The 7,921-nt window shown below is 35.0% G+C and overlaps 1 pseudogene; it reads left to right on the top strand.

Annotated features, from left to right (window-relative positions):
- The first annotated feature begins 295 nt into the window (after positions 1 to 295).
- Positions 296 to 1,114, top strand: LOC131273935 (heterogeneous nuclear ribonucleoprotein A3 pseudogene; annotated as a pseudogene).
- The last annotated feature ends 6,807 nt before the right edge of the window (positions 1,115 to 7,921 follow it).

Here is a 7,921-nt window from a genome sequence, read left to right as displayed (position 1 = left end):
ACAACAAAAAAAACAAAAGTAAATAACTCTTTCACTTTCCTCCTCCCTCCAAAAAAACAACTGAATTTTGAAAAGTTATCCAATCCTAAATATTCTGAAGTCCTAGTTTTATAACTTTAGGTTTCCTGAATACCCTAATAACTCACCTCTAATCTTCCCCCATTAACTGTCTACATGCACACACACACAAACACACATACATACATGTCCTTGAAAGGATTCCAGAAACTAATACAACCAACAATTGTTTCCTGAGGTCATGGCTTCTGTAAAATCTGGGTTTTCATGCTAGCAAATGAATGCTCATGATTCATGCATGCTCGTTTGCCTCCAGCCCAACTCTGGCCATCACTGTCACCACCAGGCAGAGGAAGGCCATGATCCAAAGGAACCAGAGTAGTTAAGAACTCTGTTTATTGGTGGTTTGAGCTTTGAAACTGTGGACAGTAGTTTAACAGAACATTTTGAGAAATGGGACACATTCACTGATTGTGTGGTGATGAGAGACCTCTGGACAACAAGTTCCAGAGGTTTTGGTTTTGTGACCTTACTCTTGTGTTGAAGAGATGGATTCAGCAAAGGGTGCTCAACTACACAAGGTTGATGGGTATAGTGGAACCAGAGAAAACTGCTTTAGAGAGGATTCTGTAAAGTCTGGTGCCCATCTAACAGTGAAGAAAATTTTTGTTGGTCGTATTAAAGAAGATACAGAAGGATATAACTTGAGAGACCACTTTGAAAAGAATGGCAAGACTGAAACCATAGAAGTTACAGAAAACAGGCGGAGCAGGAAAAAAAGAGGACTTGCATTTGTGACTTTTGAGGACCATGATAGAGTTGATAAAAATTGTTGTTCAGAAATACCACACTGTTAATGGGCATAACTGTGAAGTGGAAAAGGCCTTTTCTAAACAAGAGATGCAGTCTGTTGCATCATAAAGAGGTCGTGGAGGTGGATCTGGCAATTTTAAGGGCTATGGAGGGTTCTTTGGCCATGGTAGAAACTTTGGTGGAAGAGAAGGCTATAGTATGGAGGCTGTGCAACAGAGGCAGTTATGCAGGAGGTGATGGTGGTTATAATGTATTTGAAGGTGATGGTGGAAGTGGTGGATAAGGTAGCAGAAGGTTCTAAAATCACAACAGAAAATTGCTACAGTTCTTAGCAGGAGAGAAAGTGTTGTCAAGAAAGCTGCAGGTTACTTTGAAACAGTTATCCTAAATATATTAGCAGGGCTTCTAATGCATTTAGACCCCCTAATAAGGTGCCTTGAGTTTGAATTGAAATTCAAAAAAAAACACTATTCTTTTGGGGACATGTTAGTGTGGGTTATTAAATAACACCCAGTATAGTGTGGACTTAGGGTTCCATGGTTTTTACTTGTCTGGAAAGGGGTTGTGGAACAAAAATTTAAGGACCCCTGCATTAGAGGAAATGTAAAAATCTGTCAAAGAAGGAATGATGATCTATAGTCAAAAAAGTTACTGCAGCTTAAACAGGAAACTTTCTTGTTCAGGACTGTCATAGCCACAGTTTGCAAAAAGTGCAGCTATTGATGAATGCAATGTAGTGTCAATTAGATGTACATTCCCATCTGAGATCTTTTATCTGTTGTAGCTGTGTCTTTTTCTCTTCATTTCATCAGGTATATTGCCCTGTAAATTCTGGTAGTAGTACCAGGAATAACAAATTAAGGAATTTTTAACTTAAAAAAAATGTATCATTTTACTGAAAGTTATTACAATGCAAATACTTGATGTGGTTCCTGACTTGCTACTTTTGCCATCATCATCATCATCATCATCATGTGTTTTATTCTTTTTCACATTTTTATTTGTTCTTGAGTTTTTAGTATGCTTAATAGAAAACAAGAAAAATGAAGAAAAGAATTGGAATTTTTCCATCCACAAGGTAAAATTAAGCTGCAGTGTTTGTCACTAAGGATAATGTCAGATGGATATAATAGAATGTCTTTCTCCTAGTCAACTCAGGATTCAGTTTTGGTAATAGAGTGGACCTAGTACCTGGATTGTTCCACTGATCTCAACTAAATGTAAGATAATTTAAAAATAATATTTTCATTGTATTAATGAACTTGAAGAAAAGCATTTCTCGCATTGAAATATTAAGTGAAAGTAGGAAGCAAGTTCAGTAAGCAGAGTCTTGTGCCAAGTTTGAATCTCAAGAACTTTTGCTAAACAATATGATTTTGAGTTTTGGTTTTCACAGTTAGAGTGTAAAGGGAACTAGAACACCCATCCAAACTATAAAGTCTAATAGGAGTGTCTTAATCCATGAAGCAGGGAGTACAAAGACAAAAAATTAGTACAAGAGGGAGAACAAAACTAAACATTCTACAGCAGAGGAAATCATATGTAAAAAAAGCATAATATTTTAAAAGAACAGAAGGAAGAACAAAATGTGAAAGTCCAAGATAAGTCAGAACCACAAGTGAGTTCTCCACCATTGATGCTCAAAAACATTCAAGGGATGAAACTAGTCTGTAGTGTACAGCAATGGTTTTGCCCTTTGTCTCCCGAATGAAGCAATGCAAATCTCTGGAAGAAGCCAACTTTGTCCTAGTAGACAGCAAGGATTTTCCATAAATAAAATATTAAGGAAAATGTTTAGTTTAGTTATAAACAAATGAGAAAAGGGGAAAAAGAGGGAACCAGCAAAACCAACAGAAAATTCCAAGAACGTCACACAATAATAAACAATAATAGACAATAAAAGCATTAAAACAGACTTGCACATATATTTAGGAAACTGTAACGAGTAACCAATTTGATTTTAAAGATGGGTGTATCTTCTATAAATGAAGCATATATCTATATGATTAAAAAATTGAAAACCCCATGGATAATCTTAAGTGATTAAATTCACTAGAGATAGTATAGTGTAAGTGACTTGGGTGATAGACCTGAAGAAATTTTTCAGCAACTACCACTGAGAGATAAATAGGTAGAATGTATGAAAGAGAAATTGAGAGATTGAGAAGGTGTGACATATAGTCCCAGAAGACATCAATTGTTCAAAGGAAATTTGCAAATAGATAACAGCAGAAAAATCCACAGAATTGAAAAAAGTATAGCAATCCTCAGATTTAAGTATCTCAAAAAAATTTAAGCAAGGTATATTAAAAGAAATCCATACCTATTCATTTCTTCATGAAATATAGGCTATTAAAGACCAAATGAAGATCACAATAACAACCCAAAGGAAAAGTACACCACACACAGAGTTTACCGTTTTAGGCATAAAATTTAGTCAGTTAAAAACCTTCACATCAATAACAAAAGAAGCCATAACACAGTAAAATATCACCAATTTCCTGAGAAAATAAGAGCTGTTAACTAAAATTTTCTATAACCAAGAAGAAAAGTTTTCAGAACATGGGTAAAACAAAGTTATTTTTAAACATACAACAACAACAACAACAACAAAACCCTGATATCCAGGAGACTTTCATTAAATGAAATTTTAAATGCTATATACTTTATTTTTTGTTTGTTTGCTTTTTACACTTTTTAAATTAAAGTTAACAGATCAAAAAGAACGTTACATTAAAAAAAATAAAAGAAAAATATAAAAAGCAAAAGAGGTTCCCATATAACCCACTACCCACCCCATCACCCCATAATTTTTGTAAATCGTATTTTTTTGAAGATACATACATCACAAAAAAAAGTTACATTAAAAAATATAAGAGGTTCCTGTATACCCCCCACCCATCCACCCCATTCCTCCCACACCAACAACCTCCTCCATCATTGTGGCACACTCATCACACTCAGTGAACACATTTTGGAGCAGTGCTACACCACATAGATAATAGTTTACCCTGTAGTTCACACTCTCCCCCAGTACATTCAGTAGGTTATGGCAGGATATATGAAGTCAGCAAAATGTTCTTCAGTGTAAAGGCTGAGAAGCTGTGAAACAAAATGAATATCCAGTTTATGAAACAATAATAAATATAGTGATTTAAAGCTTAAAAATTCACATATAATACAGAAAAAAAGCATACATAATTCAAAGGGGGTGATGAATTGAGGGAAGTATTCAAATGGCCTTATATTTTTCAGATGGTGAATAAAAATACTGATTAACTGTGAACATGGTTAAGGTAACTTGATTGTTGCAATTGATAAGGAAACCATTAAAAGAATAGGGACTCGGTATATTATTTTTAAATAGTGTGAGGGAAAAAAAAGAATGAGAGAAAAAACACACAATCAGAAGGAGCCAAGAAAAGAATGACACCAAGAACAGACAGGACAAAGAGAAAGGACAAACATCAGATACCATTTGCCTACATTTGACGAAATGCTCATGATAAAAATGCAAATACTGCACTTGAAAAGTCCAATTACATGCTTTTTTAAAAGAGATGTATATAAAATAAAGGAAAAGAAAAGGCCAGGAAACAGCTGGCCCAGAGTAACAAAAAGGGGTCCTGCTATTGCCATGAGTCCCCATTCAGGTGGTCTACATAGTGCTGATGGCCTTCAAGCTCTGACAAAACCTTCATGATCAGTGTATCCCTCAAGTATATTTCAACAGTGAATTTCTTAGTGACAGTCACAATTTTCTCCAGACGAATCAGCATGGAGACCTGAAAGAAGACTGAAAGAGCTGGGGATGTCTTGGTAATTACAGAGGAGAAAGCAGACAAATAATCAAAGTGAAGGTCACATGCTCCTCACTAAGTAATATATTCCATAGCCAATATAGAAAATTTAGTGTCAAAGACTCATCAGCTGGAAACTTTATCATTTTTGATTTTGTGAAGAAGAAAGAAACTACTCAAGTGGATGCAAAATGTAATTCTAACCCGTCCCTTTATAGTCCAATGTTATAGTATACCAGCAAAGGATGTACTAATAGAGTTATCTGTTTTGCTCAATGAAAGTAAAAAACAGAAGGATGAGAATTATCATTCATACTATTGACTCCACTATCAATGTGTCACTCTGCAAAATGTTGGAAGTCTCCCACTTCATAGTATCAAAATGTATACAAACCTACAGTATTCAAATGAGTGTGATACTGGATTAAAGATAGATAAAAAGGCCAATGAATAGGACTGAAAACACAGAAATAAATTATGCATATACAACCAACTGATTTTTGACAAGGGTGCCAAATGCATGCAACTGCAACGGGGAAAGAATAATCTCTTCAACAAATAGTGCTGGGAAAAATGGATGTTCACATGTAAATGACTGAAGTAGACCCCTACCTCACACCATATACAAAATTAACTCAAAATTGAACAAGAACCTAAATATAGGAGCAAAAACCACACAAAATATTAGATGATAACATGGGGCTATATCTTCAGTACCTGGGATTTTGCAATAGATTCTTAGATTTGACACCAATAGCACAACCAAAAAAGAAACCATAGATAAATTGCTTTCCCCAAACTTAAAAACTTTTGTGCATCAAAGGATATTATCAAGAAAGTGAAAAGACATCCTACAGAATGGAAGAAAATAACTGCATGCCATATATCAGAAAAGGGCTTAATATCCAGAATATATAAAGAACTTTTACAACATAATGACAAAAAGACAACTCATTTTAAAAAAATGTGCAAAAGACTTGGATAGACATTTTCCTAGAGAAGATATACAAATGATCAATAAACTTATGAATTAGCCATTAGGGAAATGCAAATTAAAACCATGATGAGATATCACTTCACACATACAAGGATGGATATAATTTTTAAAAAAACAACTGAACAGAGAATAAGTGTTGGAGAAGATATGGAGAAATTGGAACTCTGTGCATTGTTGGTAGGAATGTAAAATTGTGTAGCCAGTGTGTAAAGCAATATGGTGATTCAATTTTCTTCAAATAACTCTATAGGCTCAAAAAAACTTTGAGCATAATACAATCTGCTTATGTGTGTGTTTGTGCATGTGTTTTGTCTCTGCGTACATGATAGGTGTGAGAATAATGTGGAGTACTTAACAAGCTAATTATTAAATTTATATTTGAGGTGCAAAGTGCCTAAAATTATCGAGATAATTCTGAAGAACAAGAAAAAGGAAGGAAGAGTTGTTCAAAAGATATTATAACTTATACCTTTAATACATTAATTAAGTAGTGTGGTATCAGCATATGATAGATAAAAAGACCAAAAGAAAAGCAGAGATCCTGGATTAATTTGCAATAGATGACTGCACTCATCAACTAGATACAAAATATTCTTTCAAGTTTTTAAGATCATTTACAAAAAAAAACGTCATATAAAAGACCATATAACAAGTTTAGAAATTAAAAAGCAACCAGTAGTGTGATCATAGAATAATGCCCTCACACTATGTTTGGATTATAGAGTAAACCCCCACAATATGCTTTGAAATTTGGAAAACACTTTTATGTAATTTATACTTCTGAACAAATTACAATTCTAAATTGCATTTATATTTAATATATCTTTCATATATATGCAAAATGGATTTTGAGCTGCAAAGTTAGTTTCTTACACTCCAATCATACAATTCCATAAATACTTTACACAGTAAATAAGATTTATTAGTTCCTAGTACACCTATTGAAACAGCATGAGCAGAAACAACTTTGTGTGTTTAAGCTGTAATTTGATGTTCTTTTTTATCACCTGAAAATCTCTACCCATTTATTGAAATAAAAGTGCAACTAATATTTAGTACATATTCAAGTATGTGAGCTTATCTCTGTCATCTTATCACTTGTCCCCCCTATTTTATGTTCTCTTTTCTTTTGTGTTTTTGTATTACTGGTGTATATATTCTTCTAATTCTCCCTACATTGGTTTATTAGTTATAGTTTGTTTTCACTACTCCTTTAATGTTTACTCGAGATTAGGGGTCAGTAAACTTTCTGTGTAAAGAACCAAACAGTAAATTTTATTACACTTCATAAGCCATATAGTTTGGCCACCAGTATTTAACTCACTTTATAGCAGGGGTCTGTGGAAAGATTTCAGGGGTCCATGAGCTTGAATTGAAACAAATCAACTTATCTTTATTTTCTCTGACCTTTAATTGAAACCTAACATTTTCTTCACTTATGAAAGTATGCAATAAATTGCAGTAGTATTCATTTAATATCACATTACATTTGTTGCATATCTCGAAAAATCACTTATACTCATCCATACTTCGAAATTATGGTAGTTGTTAGACCTGGCGTTAGCTGGGTGTCAACTATCTGCCACCACATTCTGAGAAAGGGTCCGTGGAACAAAAACAGTTAAGAATACCTTGCTTAAGAGCAAAAAACAGTCATAGACAATATGTAAATGAATCTGTGACTGTGTTTAAGTAAAACTTCTTTTTTTCACAACTGGCAGCAGATTGGATTTGGCCAGGCTGACCCATGTTGTAGGTAATAAAGTATGTATCCTTAACACATTTTTATGTAAATTACAATATAACATTTTAAGCAATGTTAGATCCTGTAATGGTATAAAATAAATTATACTTGGTCCCTCACTATCCTGTGTCACAAGTTTCTCAGAGCACCCCCTCTCCCAGTCTCTCCCTGGGCCTATCAATGATGAATTAGTAGGACACGCATCTCCTTATGGTTTGGATAATAAGAGCGCCCCTGGATACTCCACATGGCCTCGGCGGCTTCCTCTCGAACAGGCTGCACCTCCACACCATTTGGATGAGAGCTGCCTTCAGTTCCTCCAAACGGTTCCTCGGGATGGCCCCTTGCCCTCGGGTGCTGCCGGATTCCCCGGTAAGGCCTCTATCTCCGTGGCTTGGACGGTGAGAACCTGCCCTCAGGTTCTCCAAACAACTCTGGGCGTCTACTTTTCGCGCCTTACAGTTGGAAACTTCCAATCCTCAGGGTGGGTGGAAAAGCCTTGCCTTTCTCCTGGGTCACAAAAGGACAAGAGCCCCGGACCCACTTGTG

The sequence above is a fragment of the Dasypus novemcinctus genome, chromosome 17 (genome assembly GCF_030445035.2).
Source record: "Dasypus novemcinctus isolate mDasNov1 chromosome 17, mDasNov1.1.hap2, whole genome shotgun sequence".
Taxonomy (NCBI): Eukaryota; Metazoa; Chordata; class Mammalia; order Cingulata; family Dasypodidae; genus Dasypus; species Dasypus novemcinctus.
Note: the sequence above shows the minus strand (reverse complement) of the source record. Positions and strands in the feature narration are given on the sequence as shown.